This window comes from Oncorhynchus masou, chromosome 19, assembly GCF_036934945.1.
Source record: "Oncorhynchus masou masou isolate Uvic2021 chromosome 19, UVic_Omas_1.1, whole genome shotgun sequence".
In the NCBI taxonomy this organism is placed as follows: domain Eukaryota; kingdom Metazoa; phylum Chordata; class Actinopteri; order Salmoniformes; family Salmonidae; genus Oncorhynchus; species Oncorhynchus masou.
The window spans coordinates 5,520,881-5,542,301 of NC_088230.1; the positions used below are offsets into that span (position 1 = coordinate 5,520,881).

General features: G+C 45.0%; 1 pseudogene; it reads left to right on the forward strand.

Moving 5' to 3' along the window:
* Nucleotides 1-21,421, forward strand: part of LOC135505509 (utrophin-like) — a 224,123-nt pseudogene that overhangs the window by 85,334 nt on the left and 117,368 nt on the right.

The following is a 21,421-nucleotide window of genomic DNA, read 5'->3' on the forward strand; positions in this document are numbered from 1 at the left end:
GGGCAGAACGACAGATTTGTACCTTGTCAGCTCGGGGATTTGAACTTGCAACCTTCCACTAGTCCAACACTCTAACCACTAGGCTACCCTGCCGCTCTTCCCTGACTTTCTAGCTACTAAATAAAGATCCGTTTTGGAGAAACGTGATTGTAAACGTGTGTCAGCTAGATGTCATGGATTTTTCAAAGCTGTAAGGAGGAGATAGCGTCTCAGCCACATAGCAAGTTCAATTACCCACACCATGCTTACTGTCTGGAGAGGGGATAGTGCTTTTAAAACAGCAGTGAGCAAACACACACACACACGGCTGCACTCATACATAGTTGTGTGCATGCATGTACACGGCAGGCGGGAGAGACAGAAGTAGAAATGAATGAAGGGAGGGATGGGAAGAGGAAGAGGAGGAGGAAGAGGAGGAGGTGGGACAATGGGGTGCTAATGGTGTATCAAAAGGTGAGTGAATGGCCACTAACACCAGTCTATACCATAAGCACGAAAATGGATCTTCGTCGTCATCTCTATTACATATAACTTCCCCTTATGGGGACATTAGTTACATCTAACATGCTGACCAGACCGCTCGCGTCTTGTGTGCGAGCGTTGCAAAAACAAATGTAAAAAAGACATGTTATTCAATTATTGCACCCACGTTGCTCGCACCCGCCAACGAGCATCTGCGTTGCTCGTTGGCGGGTGCCAACGAGCAACTGTAAAACTGTATTTTTTTGTGAAGAATCAACAAGTGGGACACAATCATGAAGTGGAACAACATTTATTGGATATTTCAAACTTTTTTAACAAATCAAAAACTGAAAAATCGGGCGTGCAAAATTATTATGATTGTGTCCCACTTGTTGTTGATTCTTCACAAAAAAAGACTGTTTTATATCTTTATGTTTGAAGCCTGAAATGTGGCAAAAGGTCGCAAAGTTCAAGGGGGCCGAATACTTTCGCAAGGCACTGTATGTGTACATTGGGGTGGCAGGTAGCCTAGTGGTTAGAGCATTGGACCAGTAACCGAAAGTTTGCTGGATTGAATCTCTGAGCTGACAAGATAAATATTAGTCTTTCTGCGGCTGAACAAGGCAGTTAACCCACTGCTACCCGGTAGTCTGTCATTGTAAATAAGAATTTGTTCCTAACTGACTTGCCTAGTTAAATAAAGGTTAAAAATACAACATTAAATTAAAGCTGTTTTTAATGTGATGCTTGGAGAAGGCTTTAGGCGTGTGTACTGTACTTGTATAAATGGAACAGCAGATACGGGGAAGCGTATCCAAGGAAATTAGGGGGTTAGTGGGAGGATGATTGTTACTGAGGGGCTGATTGGTGAAAACAAGATGCCTGTACTGTACTGACTGACCTGGATGGAGTGGTGTTATATAGAGTCAACAGACATCTTTCTGTCTGGACTGTCAACTAGCATATGTGGTCTTCCATTCTGTGTCCACATTTTATGATTCACAGATAAGATGTTTTTGTAATATCTGTGTAATATATGTGCCATTCTGCTTCTGCATTCTGACATCTCTTAATTGTTTTTAACCTGTTACGGATGCGATACCTGTACAGGCATCAAAATCAGCAAAATTCCAGAGCGCCAACTAATAGTACTCCATACAACTCAAACTTTCATTAAAACACACATGCCGGGTACTCAATTAAAGCTACACTCGTTTTGAATCTAGCCAACATGTCAGATTTGTAAAATGCTTTTCGGTGAAAGCATGAGAAGCTATTATCTGATAGCATGCAGCCCCCAGAAACACACAAAGGGGACGTAAACAAAGAAATTAGCGTAGCCGGCACTACACAAAACGCAGAAATAAAATTTAAAACATTCATTACCTTTGACGAGCTTCTTTGTTGGCACTCCTATATGTCCCATAAACATCCCAATTGGGTCTTTTTTTTTAGATTTAATCGGTCCATATATACCCAAAATGTCCATTTATGAACACCGTGAAATCCAGGAAAAAACTCCCGTTTCCCAACGCAACGTCATTTTTTAAAATTAAAAAAGTTGCCTATAAACTTTGACAAAACACTTCAAACTGCTTTTGTAATCCAACTTTAGGTATTAGTAAACGTTAATAAACGATCAAATTGATCACGGAGAGATCTGTATTCAATAGCTGCAAGTTTGGAAATCGTGTCAAAGTTTGCCCCTTTCATCACTTCCTGGGAGACTTCATGACAGGATGTGCCTATGTGCCTTCATGACAGGATCTGCCTCAGATGACCAAGTATTTAGCTGCATAGAATTCACAACACTGGCGACATCTTGTGGAAGCTATAGGAACTGTAAGTCCATCACTATCTATTATACTTTGCAATAGACAATACAGAGACTGGCGGATTGATTTTTTCTTCGTCAATTTTGTGATCAGGTTTCCTTGGGATTTTGAGTCCGAAACACGTTCTGTTATTGTCACAGACATCATTTAACCAGTTTTAGAAACTTCAGAGTGTTTTCTATCCACACATACTAATCATATGCATATACTATATTCCTGGCATGACTAGCAGGACGTTGAAATGTTGCGCGATTTTTAACAAAAAACTGTGAAAATTCGCAGCATCCTTATGACCACCTTGTTTGTCAGTGTGTGCACTAAGTGTATTTAAACATCTGCACAGCTCAAACGCGCTATATTACAAACGTCCTCTGTTCTCTTCTCTGTTCCGCTTTAGTTCTCACTAATGGGACAGACTACATCTGAAATGAGTGATTCCTTATCACTCAGAAGATCAAAGGAATCATACACAGATTAGAGAGGAGACCGATAACGACCGTATGTGTGTGTGTGCGCTCACTCGTCTAGAAACGAGCATCTAGGGCAAAATCGGACAACGGAACACATGTCTCTTCTGCTCTCTTTCTCTCTCCCTCTCTCTCTCTCTCTCTCTCTGTCTTTCTCTCTGTCTTTGTCTTACTCTTCTATACACCCTTTTTCCATCATCACTATGGCAGATGCCGGAATGATCATTTTGCATGCCATGCAAACAGCTATACAAATAATGAAACCATGAAATTAATATATAATATAAATACCATCTGAACCATACTAAGCAATAACCTTCTGTACAAAAACAGTTTGTTTGTTTACAGTTTGTTGACTAGTTTGTTGTGTGATGTCATTGTGCAATCATTTTTTCATAAAGCAGGCCTGACATCTGGGTGGAGCTGTCACTGACCGAGAGTCGAAATGTCGAATGTCTAAATGTTTCAAACTATTCAGATCCCTTCACTTTTCCAAATTACAGCCTTATTCTGAAAATGATCACATTTTCCCCCTCATCAATCTACACACAATACCCCAAAATGACAAAGCAAAAACATTTTTTTTTTTAAATTTGTGCTAATTTATATATTTTTCAAAACTTAAATATTACATTTACATAAGTATTCAGCCCCTTTACTCGGTACTTTGTTGAACCACCTTTGGCAGTGATTACAGCCTTGAGTCTTCTTGGCTGTAATCACACCGGTATTTGGGGAGTTTCTCCCATTCTTTACAGATCCTCTTAAGGTCTGTAAGGTTGGATGGGGAGTGTATTTTCAGGTCTCTTCAGAGATGTTTGATTAGGTTCAAGTACGGGCTCTGGTTGGGCCCTCAAGGACATTCAGAGACTTGTCCCGAAGCCACACCTGTGTTGTCTTGGCTGTGTGCTTTGGGTCATTGTCCTGTTGGAAGGTGAACCTTCAGCTCAGTCTGAGGTTCTGAGAGCTCTGGAGCAGGCATTCATCAAGGATTTCTCTGTACTTTGCTCCGTTCATCTTTCCCTCGACCCTGACTTGTCTCCCAGTCCCTGCCGCTGAAAAATATCCCCGGAGCACGATGCTGCCACCACCATGCTTCACTGTTGGGATGGTGCCAGGTTTCTTCCAGGCATGACGCTTGGCATTCAGGCCAACGAGTTCAATATTGGTTTCATCAGACCAGAGAATCTTATCTCTCATGGTCTGCGTTTTGGTAAACCCCAAGCAGGCTGTCGTTTGTCTTTTACTGAGGAGTGGCTTCTGTCTGGCCAATCTACCATAAAAGCCTGGTAGATTGGTGGTGCTGCAGAAATGGTTATCCTTCTCCAATCTCCACAGAGGAACTTTAGAGCTCTGTCAGAGTAACCACCGGGTTCATGGTCACCTCCCTGACAACGGCCCTTCTGCCCCAACTGCTCAATTCGTCCAGGCAGCCAGCTGTTGGAAGAGTCTTGGTGGTTCCAAACTTCAAGGTTTCTTGGGGACCTTCAATAATGCATAATTTATTGGTAGCCTTCCCCAGATCTGTTCCTCGACACAATCCAGATCTGTGCCTCGGCACAATTATTGTACGGACATTTCCTTTGACCTCATGGCTTGGATTTTGCTCTGACATGCACTGTCAACTGTGGGACCTTATATAGACAGGTGTGTGCCTTTCCAAATCATGTACAATCAAATTAATGTACCACAGGTGGACTAAAATCAAGTTGTAGAAACATCTCAAGGATTATCAATGGAAACAGGATGCACCTGAGCTCAATTTTGAGTCACATAGGAAAGGGTCTCAATTCTATGTAAATAAAGTATTTCTGTTTTTTATTTTTAATACATTTGCTAAAAAATTTAAAAACCTGTTTTGCTTTGTCATTATGGTGTATTGTGTGGCATGCTGAGGATTTTATTGAATGAATACATTTTTGAAATTATGTGGAAAAAGTCATGGGGTCTGAATAGATTATGAAGGCACTGTATAGACACATCCTATGTGTTTGAATAACATCAACTACATATGCACTGATCTTGGCTGATGCTTTAAGCACACTGTTAGATTAAATAATTAAGACACAAAAAATGACTCAAGAAAGAGCCCAGTGGTCACACTGTGTTAGTGCCTGTGTGACTGGCACACATTGTCTTGCTCTCCTCGCGACTGCACTGGAAAGGCACCACAGTACAGCAAGTGTTTATTGCGCTGTCCGTGCTGAAGCTGCTACATCATTTCAGCCATTTAGGTTCTTACTTGTTTCTGACTGAAAAGCTCTGTTACCGAAATTTCTGATTTGTTTAGGAAAAACATTCCCTATTCCCTCAACCCTTGCTCTCTTTATGTAAAACATGTAAGAAATGCACGCATGATTACAACAAACTCCAAACACAGTAACACATGACAGCAAAATTGATGCGGAGGATGTGAAACTCAAAACGAACAAATGTTTACTGGTTGCTCAGGCGGGAAAGGCGAAGTCAGATCTGTGGAAGACATTTGACTTAGTTGTGGAAACTACTGGAGATCCAGAAAAAGGAGGGTATAGAAGCAAACATTAGGTGAGTATTATGTGTGCCAAACAGTTGCTGTTAGATTACAATATCATAATTTTTTCTGACCATTTGTAACAATGTAAGAATCACAAGTGTACCAGAGAGTCTATTCTAATGGGAAAAGAAGATATATAAAGTCTTTATTACAGCAGACTAAAAACAGTTGCATGCATTCGTAAATTGTGGTTTGTTTAATGTTTAGGCACATTTTTTCAAAGCTTCCTTTATTTAATTGTAAGACTAAAATGCTTTCACTTCTAAAATAATTTCACTTCTAAGCATGACTGTCTGGTATTCTGTGTGATGGCATGAAGGAATGAATGATTGATTGATACAGTAGCCTATGTACTGTATTGACATGTGGGCCGAAGTAAGTTAGGGTATTAAGACTAAACAGGACACGCTCTTAGGCCTACAGCTCAATGGTGGTTATACAAGTCTACTATACAAAGCCTACTAATGATAATGACATTACTTATTATTATAATGAGGATCATGATAATGATTGTAATAATAACAATAAAAAGCAGATCCTGAGTGTGCTCCCGAGTGCGCAGCGGTCTAAGGCACTGCATCTCAGTGCTAGAGGCGTACCGACCATGGTTCAATTCCAGGCTGTATCACAACCAGCCATGATCGGGAGTCCCATAGGGCGGCGCACAATTGGCCCAGCGTCATCTGGGTTAGGGTTTGGCCGGGGTAGGCTTTCATTGTAAATAAGAATTTTGCTCTTAACTGACTTGCCTGGTTAAATAAAGGTTAAATAAATAAAACAAATTAAAAAGGAGGGTGTAGTGTAGGAGCAAGAGCTGCATGCATGTTATGTGTGACAAACAGGTGCTTTTAGATTAAAATTAAAATGCTCAGCCTGTTTGGAACAGTCTAAACAAAGCTAAATAAAGTATAGGTAATACCAGTCTGTTCTAACTACTTTTTTAAAAGCCTTTATTACAGCATATCAAAGATTGAAAACAGCTGTTAAATTGCGTTATCCGACATTTTTCCGTTGCAACGAGGCTTGGTGCTCACGGAATCAGTAGGCTATTAAACAAACACTTAAACAAGCAACAGAAGCAAGATCTGTCTTCTGTATATATATATATATATATATATATGGATGATTTATAAAGCCAGGCATATTTAACAGTTAGGCTATTGATTACAGACCTAATTAGGTTGGTTTCCTCTCTCCTCAATTTTCTTAGACAATTATACTAAGGCAAGGGCTGTTTCTTCGTCTCTGCTGCTGTGCCTCCGCTGCATTATTCTCAATCACAATATGCTAGTTAACTTTGCTATTATGCACATAGCACATATTAACATAGGGAAAGGTGCCAATTCTACGGCACGTTGAGTATTGTTTCAGAACCGCGGACAGCAACTATATCCAATGTGGGAGAAAGCGCATTTGTTCTAAAATAATATTATATTAGGGTTGCACCATTATTTTTACATAATATAACCATAAACAATTTCAGTATCACGTCTTAGAGTGATGGACTGTGCCATCCCCGTGGCCTCCGAGACGGGCGCGAATCAGACAAGTGTCTTGTGCACCATAAAACTGTCTTGTGCACCATAAAACTAAAGAAATCTGTCGCCCAACAGCCTATTGACCAAACAATGGACCAGTCGACTGAATGGGTTCAGCCCTACATTTGGTGCTTGTTTGTGAATGTCGTAATTGTGTTTTATGTGGTTATTTTCATTTAGTTTCAAATGTAGAGAGGCGCTCTGTTTTCTCTGTGTGTTGGTGTTGCTATAAAATGATTTGACTAATGAAATATACGACTGATAGACAAAGGCACCGGTGCAACAGAAAGCGAGAGGGAAGGAGAGATGACGTGATTGATTTGAGGAAAATGGAGGAAGTGTTTAAGGGAAGGAGAGAGGGGAACACAAACGGAGTGAGTTGGAGAGACAACGGATAGGAAATACTGTAGATGGTGTGAGAGAGAAGGGGATTCGTGAGAGAGAGAGACCAATAGATATAGATGAGGTGAGAGAGAAAGAGATATCGAGATATAGGAGAGCTCTCCGCATTTGTCTGGCAGCAGCACAACTCCTCACAGAGAAGTGTGTGGAAGTGCTCAATAGCACCCCAGAGCACTCCAGCCATAAATGAAATCTCATTGAACACCATCATGATCTTACCATACACATCAGTCGTGGTCCGTAATGTAGGACTTATCTTCAATCAACTGTGTAAGTGTTCCGTAAGGCACCATACAATCATCACAATCCGTATAGGCATGCTAACTCGTTCATCTCATTCTGCAGTCAAGAATCATTCATTATATCACAACATCTGACAATGTATGACTTTATCCCCTCAGACACAGCATTAAGGCATTATCTTATGGCATCACTTGAGTCACGCATTAGTGTATGTGTCTAGGGCAGACGGTGTGGTTCAGACACTACGTGGTGTTTCAGAACCACTTGAGTCAGTGTAACCCCTATGGTTCTGGCCTTGTCTGTCTGCTGCTATTTCTGCTCTCTCCTATCTGCCATCTAAATTAGAAGGGTTTTACTAGACACAGCAGAGACCTAGATGAAGAGGAATATACACTCCCTCCCTCCTTTCCACTCCCTCTTGCCCCCATAGTAATGGTAACAGCTATTTGTTCATTAGCTTCCTTAGGTAGCCCCAGTCTCCAGGGGAGAACTCTGTAACATAGAGCATGCACACACACACACACACACACACACACACACACACACACACACACACACACACACACACACACACACACACACACACACACACACATACGCAGCACACACCCCCACCCTTTTCCTCCCTCGCTCTCGCTCTCGCTCTCCCACTCACTCTGTTCTTTCCATTTCCATGTAATTAGGCTAATTGAGTTTTGTGTTGTGGATGAGTCTGAAGCTCAAACACACTAACACCTCTCTGCCTCTCAGCACCGTAGCCTCGCCTTGCCTCGCTCCTCGGCTGGCACAGTCTTTTTCATCACAGAGACGGATATGGGGAGAGAGAAGAGAGGGAGGAGAAAATGACAAGCAGATCAACATGGATGCCTGCTTTTAACATTATTTGAAGACTGTGTATGTTACTGTACAACACACACAAACTTAAGCATGCACGCACGCGCGCACACACACACACACACACACACAGGGGGGCAATCACTTGACTCTATATGAATAAATGTAAGGGGAAGAGTCAGCTCTTTTAGATCTGTGCCTCTCAGATATTGCCCTTCTCTTTCTATCACTCCCCCCATCTCTTCTCTCTTTATCCCTCCTTTTCAGGCTAATTTGAATAAGTCTTCGCTGTGCTGTAAGCGAAATTTCAAAGAAACACACTTTACTGGCCAAGAAGCTTAGCAGCACTCTCACAGAAATCCCTCTCATTCCTCCAGTGACTATACTAGGGGTCAAGTCTCTACGCAACCCCAGCCCATGTGTTGTGAATGGCAGGGTGGACTTGGTATTTTTTGTGGCCTGTTGTATTGTTTAATTTCCTGGTGCCCTTGTCTTGGATAACATAATTCTTCCCCAGTCACCTCATATTACTCCATCCATGACAGAGATGGGTTATTCATCGTGAAAACTGATGACAAGAGGATTTGCCCTGTCACCACCTTGAGTGAGTGTGTGGGTGTGTGTGTGTGTAGGCGTGTGTGTAGGCGTGCGTGCAACACTGATTGTCCACAGAAGATGCATTACAATGATGCACGGACAAGCAACCTTCCCAAGACGTCTAACTGTTTGTCTGGGTGCTGTCTGAGTACCTGCGTAGACCTCTCCATCTCGTTAGCTACATTGTGGAACACGGTGTTAACTGCTGTGTTAAGTGTCCTGTTGAGGAGTGTTAAAGGATCTTAAAGCTGATTGGAGGGCGCAACAGGGACAGCAGGTTAATGGTGCTCCAGACTCAGCCCCGCCCCTAAGGAACAGGACCTGCCAATCAACACAATGGCTGTTAAGGATCAACAATGGCCCTTGCCGACCGGGCTCTCTGTCTCTTTGATTAGAGAGAGCTGTTAACACAGAGTTGATCTTCTGCCCACTGAAAACGTACGCTCTGAGCCAACTGCAAACACGACAAGGTTACTATAGGATGTGTTGAGTTAATATGTGCTGCTCTGTGAATTGAACCTAATTCCATAGAGTGAGAGGGAATATAAGAGGCATTTAGAGAGTACACTCTCCTATTCCTGTTGACTACAGAGAGTAAGACCTTATCCCTGGAGAGACCAGCCGTAGGGTCATACAGACAAAGAACATTATATCTCTACTTAGCGCTTAACCTATAGAGGGAACCGCTTGGCTAGAACTTTGGGACGGGCCCGGTTCTCTCTTTATGAGGTGTCTGAGAGACCCACAGTAAGGAGGGAGGTAAAGGCATGCAGAGAACATTACTTTATATTGACTCCGTGGAGGCTTTTTCATCTCAAGGGAGACAACAGCAGAGAAGGATCGGTGGGACAAGGCTGCGTCTTCTGCATATTCTCATTACCACCAGAGGCACCTTGGAGAGAGCAGCAATATATAGGAGACGGAGAGAGATGGAAACTCCATAAAGTAAAATGGATAGGTGTGAAAATGGATCCCTAGGGAGGACAGAGATGCAATAGAGAGTGAAAGTGACTGAGGCACACACACCACAGCATCTAAACCCCAGGGGAGGTGATGAGATAGTAGACTAGGTGATAGAAGGGAGCCCCTGCTAAGAACAGATGGAACACAGAGTACGAGTTAGTTTAGACCTAAATGGAAAAATGGATTGGAGGAGATTGCAGACCATGCAGTCAACAAAGGATAGAGATTCAGGAGGAAACCCTAGGGGACTTCTATCCCTTCTAATCTAGACACAGGGATGAAGAGGACAATAGAGGGACAAGGAGAGATGAAACGCTAATATCGTGATAGCTACATTGATTTTGGTGCTGCATCCCCAGAGGGAACATATAGCAATGCAGAGTGACTTGACATACTGTAAACATTCAGGAAGTAAACAGCCAGCAGCCTCTTGTCATGGTGACAGGCAGTGTTGGGTGACACGGCCAAGTTACACAACTCCCACCTTCACCAGCAATAATCTAACTGGGAGGAGGAGGGAGTCTTTAACCTCTAAACAAGGCACTCGAGCTTACACAGAAATCCCAGTAACCTGTCTCCGTCCCTCCCTCACTTCTCCCTGCCATTCAGAGTTAATCAACAGAGACAGTACAACCTACTCCCTCACCATACGGTTACCATACTATATACTCAGTACATTTGCATTACATTTTAGTCATTTAGCAAATGCTCTTATCCAGAGTGACTTACAATAGTGAGTTCAAACAGCATTCAGTGACAGCAGTATGTGTTTGTCTATGGACTATAGATTGAATAGCATATGCACATCAAACCTATCAGGTACCTGTCCGCAACTCTGGTAGGCTCCCATGGTGATTTAATCAGAAGCACAAAAAAAATATTTTCATTTCGAGTTGGATCTTTCTCAGGTCAACTTGGAAAACAAAGTTGTATTTTTTTGTGTGTCTAATTAAATCACAATAGGAGCATCCCAGAGTTGCGGACATTCCTTTTTTTCTTTGATTCTCATAGACAGCCAGTCATTTACAATGGCCTTTATCCTCATTGAGATTCCCCTGCTTGTCTGTCTGTCTGGCTGGCTGCTGTAGTGTAGTGTATAGGCTTAGAATTAGGCTGAATTCAGTTAATTTGAAAAAAGCCTAAATATGTTTTTTCAATACCGTCAAGAGCATTGAAACGATTTCTTTTGAAGTGTTTTAATACATTTGAATATTTGTCGCTACTTTTTAAATAAATACATACAGTCAACTTGTGCAATACGCAATTAATTCTTCATTTCACCTTTCACATTATTAGGAGGCTTAGATAGTCCCCAGTCACGTGTCATGTGGTGTTTGTTTACAAGCACACGATGACGAGACACCGGAGCCTTGTGAGTCACTCAAGCAAATGTTTGCCAGATATCTTGTAACTATTAAAGTTAACTGTCTAAAATGTGCTAAATGCTCTGCAGTTGCTGATTTAGTAGCTGGTTATGTCACGCCCTGATCTGTTGCACCTGTCCTTGTGATTGTCTCCACCCCCTCCAGGTGTCGCTTATTTCCCTGGTGTATTTATCCCTGTGTTTCCTGTCTATCTGTGTCAGTTTGTCTTGTATGTTCAAGCCAACCAGCATGGTTTTTCCCGTGCCCCTGCTTTTCTATTCTCTCCTACTAGTCCTCCCGGTTTTGACCTTTGCCTGTTTTTCTGGACTCCATTCCCGCCTGCCTGACTATTCTGTCTGCCCTGACCTCAAGCCTGCCTGCCATTCTGTACCTCTGGAACTCTGAACTGGTTTTGACCGTTTGCCTGTCCACGGCCATTCTCTTGCCTACCCCTTTTGGATTGAACATCTTGGACTCTAACCATCTGCCTCCTGTGTCTGCATTTGGGTCTCGCCTTGTGCCTTTATAGTTAGCTATCTAGCTAAGTGGCTCGCTTTTTCCAAAACCAAGAATTTGCTTGGAAACAGCAGAAAATGCCCTCCCGGATCAAGGGCCTAGCTGGCTAATATTTGTTAAGTCTCTACTCTCCTCTCGTCGACTCTCCAATCAGACTTCAAGGCCTGCACTCATCTGTTTGGGTTACCCACATTTCCCTGTTTCTGATTAAACAAAGGAAGTGCTCTAAATTAGAGTTGACTGTTGGTATAGTGCTGTGATTGAGAGTGTCTGAGTGCCTATACTTGTTTGTGTATTTATGTGCATACATGTGCTTGTCATTCACACACAACCATAAAAAAAACTCTGGTGCTGCTGCTGTTTATATCTCATACGTGTCAGGACCCGGTTTCGAACCTGGGTCTCCGGAGTGAGAAACAGTCACTTAACCAACTGAGCCACGAATAGTCAGCAGAACCCAGAAGATGAGGCAGACACAGCAGTACTTAAGACGGTGTATTTAATAAAGAAAAAATCCTAAAATACAAAAAATGGCAAATCCAAAAGGTGGTAGGAAAAACACAAAAAGACCTCAAAAGAAACTCACCAAAAATAAACAAAAAAACAGAATACCACAAGAACTTCACCCGGAATCGACAAGAGCACACAGAACACTAGGGCAGGGTGCTAACATACAAACACAGAGCACAGAACTGAGGGAAACAAAGGGTTTAAATACAATCAGGGGAAACGAGACACAGGTGCAAATAATAATGGGGATCAAGGGAAAAACATAGGGACAAAAAGCACAATGGGGACATCTACTGACCAAAACCCGGAACAACCCTGGCCAAATCCTAACAGAATCCCCCCCTAGGAACGGCTCCTGACATTCCTACCAGCTCTCTCAGGGTGGAGGACCCTGAACTGACGAATGAGGTCAGGGTCCAGGATGTCTTTGGCAGGAACCCAGGAGCGCTCCTCAGGACCGTAGCCTTCCCAGTCCACCAGATACTGCCAGGACCGCTGCACCCGGCGGGAATCCAGTATCCGGTGGACGGTATAAGCCGGCTGGCCTCCAATGTCACGAGGCGGAGGGGGAGGTCTGTCTGCCGGGACAAGGGGAGAAAAAACAGGTTTTAACAATGACACATGAAATGTGGGATTAATCTTAAGGGATCTGGGTAAGTGTAGGCGATAAGAAACTGGGTTAACTCTCCTGGCAACCTTGAAGGGACCGATGTATTTTTGGGACAGCTTGCGAGACTCCACCCGTAGAGGTAAGTCTCTTGTGGAAAGCCAGACTCTCTGGCCGGGGCGCAGGGTAGGCCCGGGACGGCGACGTCTGTTGGCTTGTTGTTGATACCTCTGTGAGGAACGCATCAGATTAAGACGGGTCTTCCTCCACATAAGCCGACAGCGTCTGACGAACCTCAAGGCTGAAGGCACTCTGACTTCTGCCTCCTGGTCCGGGAACAATGGAGGAGCATAGCCAAACTGACACTCGTGCGGGGACATACCAGTGGAGGAGGAGCGCAAGGTGTTGTGCGCGTATTCGGCCCAAACAATAAAGGATGACCATGTGGACAGGTTGTCACGAGTCATACATCGGAGGGTGGTTTCCAGCTCTTGATTCATCCTCTCTGTTTGGCCGTTGGACTCCGGATGGTACCCTGAAGATAGACTGGCAGAAGCCCCCATGAGTTGGCAGAAGGCCTTCCAAAACCTTGAGGCGAACTGGGGACCTCTGTCAGAAACCACATCTTGAGGAATGCCGAAGACTCGGAACACATGATTAATTACCAACTCAGCCGTTTCCTTGGCAGAAGGTAACTTAGTCAGAGGGACGAACCTGGCCGCCTTTGAAAACCTGTCGATTATGACTAGGATAGTAGTATTGCCATGGGATGGAGGAAGTCCAGTAATAAAGTCCAATGAGATATGGGACCAGGGTCTGTGGGGAACAGGTAAAGGGTGAAGGAGTCCTTGAGGGCGGAGGTGAGAAGATTTGCCCTGGCAGCACACGGGGCAGGCATTGACGAAAGTGGCAACGTCTTCTCTTATGGTAGGCCACCAGAACTTACGCTGGATGAACTCCAAGGTGCGACCTACGCCCGGATGACAGGTGAGGCGAGAGGAGTGCCCCCACAGAAGGACCTGAGTCCTCACTGCCTTGGGGACAAACAACCGATTGGCAGGGCCTCCTTTAGGGTCCGGTTCGCTAGCTTGAGCACGTCTCACGGTATCCTCAACTTGCCACGAGATCGGAGCCACAATCTTAGCAGCAGGAAGGACAGGCATGTCCGTGTCATCTCGAATGGCAGGAGCGTAGACTCGGGACAGGGCATCCGGTTTGAGATTCTTCGACCCGGGCCGATAGGTGAGGATAAACTGGAATCGATTGAAGAAAAGAGACCATCTAGCTTGTCTAGAGTTCAATCGCTTCGCCTGCTGGATATACTCCAGATTTTTGTGGTCCGTAAGCACTTGAAACGGGTGAGAAGCCCCCTCGAGCCAGTGTCTCCATTCCTTCAATGCCATCTTAACCGCTAGGAGTTCACGATCCCCCACATCGTAGTTCCTCTCAGTCGGGGTAAGCCGGTGTGAGAAGAAAGCGCACGGATGAAGCTTCTTGTCTTCACCCCTCTGAGACAGGACAGCTCCAACACCAACCTCTGATGCGTCTACCTCCACCACAAATGGTTCATCCGTAGTCGGTAGTATCAGGATGGGAGCAGAGAGGACGCGCTGCTTGAGTCCTTGGAAGGCCGTCTCAGCTTCTCTTCCCCACACAAACCTTGCATTGCCACCTTTGGTTAAAGCTGAGAGAGGAGCTGCCACCAAACTGAAGTTCTTGATGAACTTGCGGTAAAAGTTTGTGAAGCCCAGGAAACGCTGAACATCCTTAACGGATTTGGGGGTGGGCCAATCCGCTACCGCCCCTACCTTCCTAGGGTCCATTTGGACTCGACCGGGTTCCACTACAAATCCCAGGAATTGTACTCGGGATGAATGGAATTCACATTTTTCCGGCTTAACGTACAGATGGCTGTCCAGGAGGCGTTTGAGTACTTGTCTGACATGCTTAGTGTGTTCTTGAAGGGAGCTCGAAAAGATGAGGATGTCATCCAAGTAAACGAACACAAATATGTTAAGCATATCCCTAAGCACATCGTTTATGAGCGCTTGGAACACCGCTGGGGCGTTGGTCAGGCCGAAGGGCATCACCAAGTATTCATAGTGACCAGTAGGCGTGTTGAAAGCGGTCTTCCACTCGTCACCAGGTCTGATCCGCACAAGATGGTATGCGTTCCGCAGGTCAAGCTTAGTGAAAACAACTGCTTCCTGGAGCAGCTCGAAGGCTGTGGCCATAAGGGGTAGCGGGTAACGGTTACGGACGGTTATGTCATTGAGTCCCCGGTAGTCGATGCAAGGACGTAATCCACCATCTTTCTTGGCCACAAAGAAAAACCCTGCTCCCGCCGGGGAGGTTGATGGACGCATGAGGCCTGCTTCCAGAGAGTCCTTGATGTAGGTATCCATAGCAGCTCGTTCGGGTGGAGATAGGGAAAAGATCCGACCCCTGGGGGGCAAGTGCCCGGAAACAGGTCGATGGGGCAATCGTAAGATCTATGGGGTGGTAGCATGGTGGCCCTCTGTTTGCTAAACACCAGTTTGAGGTCATGGTAACACTCGGGAACTCGGGTCAGGTCGATGGATTCTAAAGACTCGGGAGTAGAACTCGGGAATTCTGGAAAATACAAGTAGCTTGGCACGTAGGACCCCACTGCTTGATAGTGCCCACAGACCAGTCGATGTGAGGGTTATGGCTGTGAAGCCAGGGGTATCCAAGGACGAGAGGGAACTCGGAACAGGAGATCAAATGAAAGTTCATCAATTCCTGGTGTTGTGAAACTGAAAGTCTCAAGGAGGTAGTGACATGAGTGACAAGTCCAGATCCCAAAGGGCTTCCATCCAATGTAGTAACCCTCATGGGGTCACTTAGAGGTTCAGAGGGAACGCCATTCTCCTTCGCCCAGACACCATCCATGAAGTTACCTGCGGCGCCAGAGTCTACCAAGGCTTGAAGGTGAAGCTTGTGGTTGTCCCAGGAGAGGGTGACTGGAATGAGCAGACGGGAGTTGGACGGATGGGAGGAGGTTATGTTTCCCGTTACAGTTCCCCCCGGTCTGTACGGGACAGAGCTTTTCCCTGGAGCCCGGGACACGTGGAACGGAAATGGCCTGGTTTGCCGCAATATAGACAGCGTCGCTCCCTCATCCGGCGGTCTCTCTCAGCCTGGGAGATGCGTCCAATCTGCATGGGTTCCGGTGGAGCCAGCGATGATAAAGGTGGGGACTCTGAGCTGGGACTGATAGGGGCTAGAGGTCTACGGTTGAGTTCTCTCTCTCTCAGACGCTGGTCAATGCGTGAGGCCAACTTGATCAGGGACTCGAGATTGTCCGGTGGTTCCCGAGTGGCCAGTTCATCTTGGATAGTGTCGGAAAGGCCTTTCAGAAAGCACACCGTGAGCGCCTCGTTGTTCCAGCCACTCGCTGCTGCCACCGTGCGGAACTGGATGGCATAGTCCGTCACGCTGCGCCAACCTTGATGGAGAGTCAGGAGCTGTTTGGCTGAGTCAGAACCACTGCTTGGGCCTTGAAACACTCGTTTGAATTCCTCAGCAAAGGCAGAGTAGCTGGCACAGCAGGAACTATGGGCATCCCACACAGCAGTAGCCCAGGCCAGGGCTTTTTCCGACAGCAGGGTAATGATATATGCGATCTTAGACCGGTCGGTGGGAAACGACGAAGGTTGCAGCTCAAAGGAGAGAGAACATTGAGTGAGAAAGCCTTTACAAGCACTTGGATCACCTGAGAACCGTTGGGGAGGTGGAAGACGAGGTTCAGCCAGGGGGTTGGGTACGTGAACCTGAGGTACTGGGACGGGAACCGTTGCCGGGGTAAGTCGATCAGATATCTGCTTTATGGAAGTCAGCATCTCCGACAGAAGATGAGAATGTCTAGCCATTAAGGCCTCTTGCTGAACCAGGGCGGCTTCGTGGCGTTGGACAGTCTCCTGGTGGTGGGACAGCGTGGCAAAAAGGTCCTGGGAACTGGCTGCCTCTGGGTTCATTTTTGGCTCTGTGTTTCTGTCAGGACCCGGTTTCGAACCTGGGTCTCCGGAGTGAGAAACAGTCACTTAACCAACTGAGCCACGAATAGTCAGCAGAACCCAGAAGATGAGGCAGACACAGCAGTACTTAAGACGGTGTATTTAATAAAGAAAAAATCCTAAAATACAAAAAATGGCAAATCCAAAAGGTGGTAGGAAAAACACAAAAAGACCTCAAAAGAAACTCACCAAAAATAAACAAAAACAAAAAACAGAATACCACAAGAACTTCACCCGGAATCGACAAGAGCACACAGAACACTAGGGCAGGGTGCTAACATACAAACACAGAGCACAGAACTGAGGGAAACAAAGGGTTTAAATACAATCAGGGGAAACGAGACACAGGTGCAAATAATAATGGGGATCAAGGGAAAAACATAGGGACAAAAAGCACAATGGGGACATCTACTGACCAAAACTCGGAACAACCCTGGCCAAATCCTGACAATACGATTCCTAGAATTACAATACAACACAAAAGCTGAACAGCATCATTAAAGGACAGCTCTTGTCTTGAGTCGTTCAGTAGGAGGTAAACATGAATTACCTATAACTAGGGTGACCACATGTCCCGGATTGTGTGGGACAGTTCTGCATTTTGGCCCTTTGTCCCACATCCTGCAACCAAACCAATTTTATTGGTCACATACATATATTTAGCAGATGTTATTGCAGGTGTAGCCAAATGCGTGTGTTCCGAGCTCCAACAGTGCAGTAGAATCGAACAATTCACAAAAATACACATCTAAAAGTCAAAGAATGGAATTAAGCAATATATAAATATTAGGACAAGCAATGTCGGAGTGGGGTTCACTAAAATACAGTAGAATAGAATACAGTACATACATATTAAATGAGCAAAGCAGTATGTAAACATTATTAAATTGACCAGTGATTCCATGTCTATAGGGCAGCTGTCCCTAAGGTGCAGGGTTGAGTAGCTAGGTGGAAGCTGGCTAGTGGTGGCTATTTAACAGTCTGATGGCCTTGTGATAGAAGCTGTTTTTCAGTCTCTTGGTCCCAGCTTTGATGCACCTGTACTGACCTCACCTTCGAGATGATAGCGGGGTGAACAGGCCGTGGCTCGGGTGGTTGTTATCCTTAATGATCTTTTTGGCCATCCTGTGACATTGGGTGCCGTGGGTGTCCTGGAGATCCGGCTGTGTGCGTGCCACTGGTGATAAGTTAAGAAGACTGCACCACCCTTTGGAGAGCCCTGCGGTTGCGGGTGGTGCAGTTGCCATACCAGGCAGTGATACAGCCAACAGGCTCCTCTCAATTGTGCATCTGTAAAAGTTTGTAAGGGTCTTAGGGGCCTAGATGGATTTCTTCAGCCCCCTGAGGTTGAATAAGCACTGTTGCGCCTTCTTCACCACTCTGTCTGTGTGGATGGACCGTTTCAGATTGTCAGTGGTGTGCACGCCGAGGAACTTGAAGCTTTTCAGCTTTTTCACTGCGGTCCCGTCGATGTGGTTCTGTCTCGTCATTGTTGGTAATCAGGCCTACTACTGTTGTGTCATCTGCAAACTTAATGATTGAGTTGGAAGCATGCGTGGCCACGCAGTCATAGGGTGAACAGGGAGTAAAGAAGGGGGGTGAACACACTTCCTTGTTGGGCCCCGGTGTTGAGGATCGACGAAGTGAAGGTGTTGTTTCCTACCTGCACCACCTGGGGGTGGACCTTCAGGAATCCAGGACCCAGTTGCACAGGGCGGGGTTCAGACCTATGGCCTCGAGCTTAATGATGAGCTTGGAGGGTACTGTGCTGTTGAATGCTGAGCTATAGTCAATGAACAGCATTCTTACATAGGTATTCGTCTTGTCCAGATGGGATAGACTGTAGCTCAGCATTCAACACCATAGTAGCCACCACCAAACCACCAAGCCACAACAACACTCCACCATAATCAATAGCTGATTGATTAAACTAGTCAGTCAGCAGCACAGCCACCACCACTGGTCCAAATCAATTGAAACGTCCCTATTGAAAAACACCCTGGATGTTTTCAGACGCATCTCACCGTGGGGGCATTAGGCTGTCCAGCCACACCGAGACTTGGTATTCACGGTTCATTCTTGGGTTGGTTGATTGACCCTTACCACATTGTTAGTGATTTGCTCCATGACCTTCGTCCCTTTTGTCCTTTATAAGGACCCTGTTGACGTGACCAGGTAGGTCGTCTGCTGTCGATACAAGGATGTCATCTGGCCGCAGAGGAAGAGGGATAGGTATTCAAAGCTGGATGGGGTTTTAGGTACTTTGGGAGAGAGCCCAATTTATTTTCTGTTACATGATGGCTTTTCTTCGTATGAATACATCACACAACATTGTTTGGTTAATTGTCAGGGTCCCAAAATGTTGTTTTGTCTGGCTGTGCAATACAGCCTGTTTGAGATATTGAATGTGGAATGTGTTTTGTTAAATTAAGTCCTTAAATGAAGTCCTTCAAATTATGAAATTTCGTTTGACTCAAGCATACTGGTAATTGTAAATCACACAATTTTGTAATTAAGAGTATAAATATCCTGTATGCATCTGCATGTGCCTGCCTGATTTGAGAAATGTGTCCATGATGCAATCAATGTATCTATTTTCAATGTGCTTAATTGCTACTGCAACACTGACAATGCAGATCCATCTGTCCATCGATCTGTATTGTCTGTTCAGGGTTCACTATCTATCCATCCATCCATCATTCCATCCATCCATCTACCTTCTATCCATTCTTATTCAATTGTAGCTCTGTGAAGGAAGACAGAGGAGGGTGTGTGTGAGCTCGTTGAGAGTGTTGCCCTCGGAGACCTTTCTATGCTGGTGTCCTTTCCTGTATTGATTGCTGTGCAAAGTGTAACAGTGTAACTTCCTCTAACGCTCAGGTGGCGCTGTGTGCTCTCCAACACCTCTTATTTGGACCCCTGGAGAAACATTTCTAAGAGTAGTATAGTTGAGGACACACACACTCTCGCACGCACACACACACGCACAGATCTCTCATCTCCCGAGCAGGATGCTGTCCCTCTAACAGGAAGTGTTGCGTTGGCGATAACCCTGGGCACAGGAAGTGACCTCGTCGACGTGGCCTGTGGAGAGGCTGGGTGGGAACGAGTGTTGAATGCATGATTCCTCTGTCTGAAAGCTGGCCTATGATATTGTGGTCGTGAAAAAGTTCCTTAAGTGCCTTCGCACTGAATACAGTACAGTTTGTTTTTGAGGTCCTCAGCTGTTTGTGTGTGTGTCTGCATCAGAGACATTGGAAGGTGAGAAATGAAGAAAGAGAGGGAATGACGAGAGTAAGAGAGAGAGACAAAGTTATCTAGGTCAGGAAGAAAGAGTCTGCCAGACAGCAAAAAGGTCAAAAGTGAGAAATAATGACATGCAAAACAGACATGATACACATTAGAGAGGTAGGTGACCAAAGTAGGAATATCACATTACTGTCTTTACGCTGTAAACTTTGTCAGGTTAATCTGTGCACACAGAAGAACCTAACTAAATGATAGAACAATGTGAATATTACTGTTTGTTGTGACATACAGTAATGGATGCTCTCCCAGTCTGAAGAGAGAACACTATACACTCCTATACACCCAACCCACACATTAGAAACATTGTTCTTTTTCTCAACTTAAGTTCATCTTACATCTGGGAGGGGGTCTGTACGTCCTGTTGTGTGTCCTCTGAATACCTTGTTAAGTGAAGATACATGCATTTTTTTAAAGCTTCTGGCCGCTTTTCAACATCGAAGTGAAACACGTAAATTGGACAAATACTTAGTGGTCACATCAATCGCTTTTTCTGTCAAAGCAGTATTTTACAGTCCACACAGGATAGCTAGTGTTTGTTGTCCCTGCAGTAACAGATACTGGGATGTTTTAGCTCATAGCTCTACTCTGGATCCTTGTCTACTTACATGCTGACCACACTGCTCAAGTCACGTGCGCGAGCAAAATAAATGTACACATACATGTTATTCAATCCTTGCACCCACTCTGATCGCGTGCGCCAATGAACGTCTGCGTAGCCAGGCGCTAAAATAGAACTTGATTCTATTTGTGATGCTTTTTGCACTGCAAGTCTCCCCTCTCCCATCTCCTCATTGGTTTTTAGGAGCATATATCCAAGGTGGGTGATCGAAAGATGAACTGAGTTCTTCACTCCAGTCCAGTTGGTAATGCACCTTAAAGTTGGTTGCCAACCGCCATATAAAGTCCAGAGAAGAAGAAGAATCCTGAAGGAGGAGAGATTACTAGAATCAAACTCGGTTTACCATTTTATTTGTGGATTAATTGTCTGAGTAAAGGACCTTGTGCATTTCAGGCAAAATAACAACCCAATGTTTTTATCCCAGGACAAATTAGCTAGAAACATCAAGGAAGCTAGCTAGCTAAATTGCCATAAATGTTTAATGCGATCAGTCTGGTCAGCATGTTACTCTCACAGGGTGAGACAAACTCAGCTTCCTCCCGTTCTCTCCTCCTTTATATTCTCTTCCTCTCTCCTCCCTCA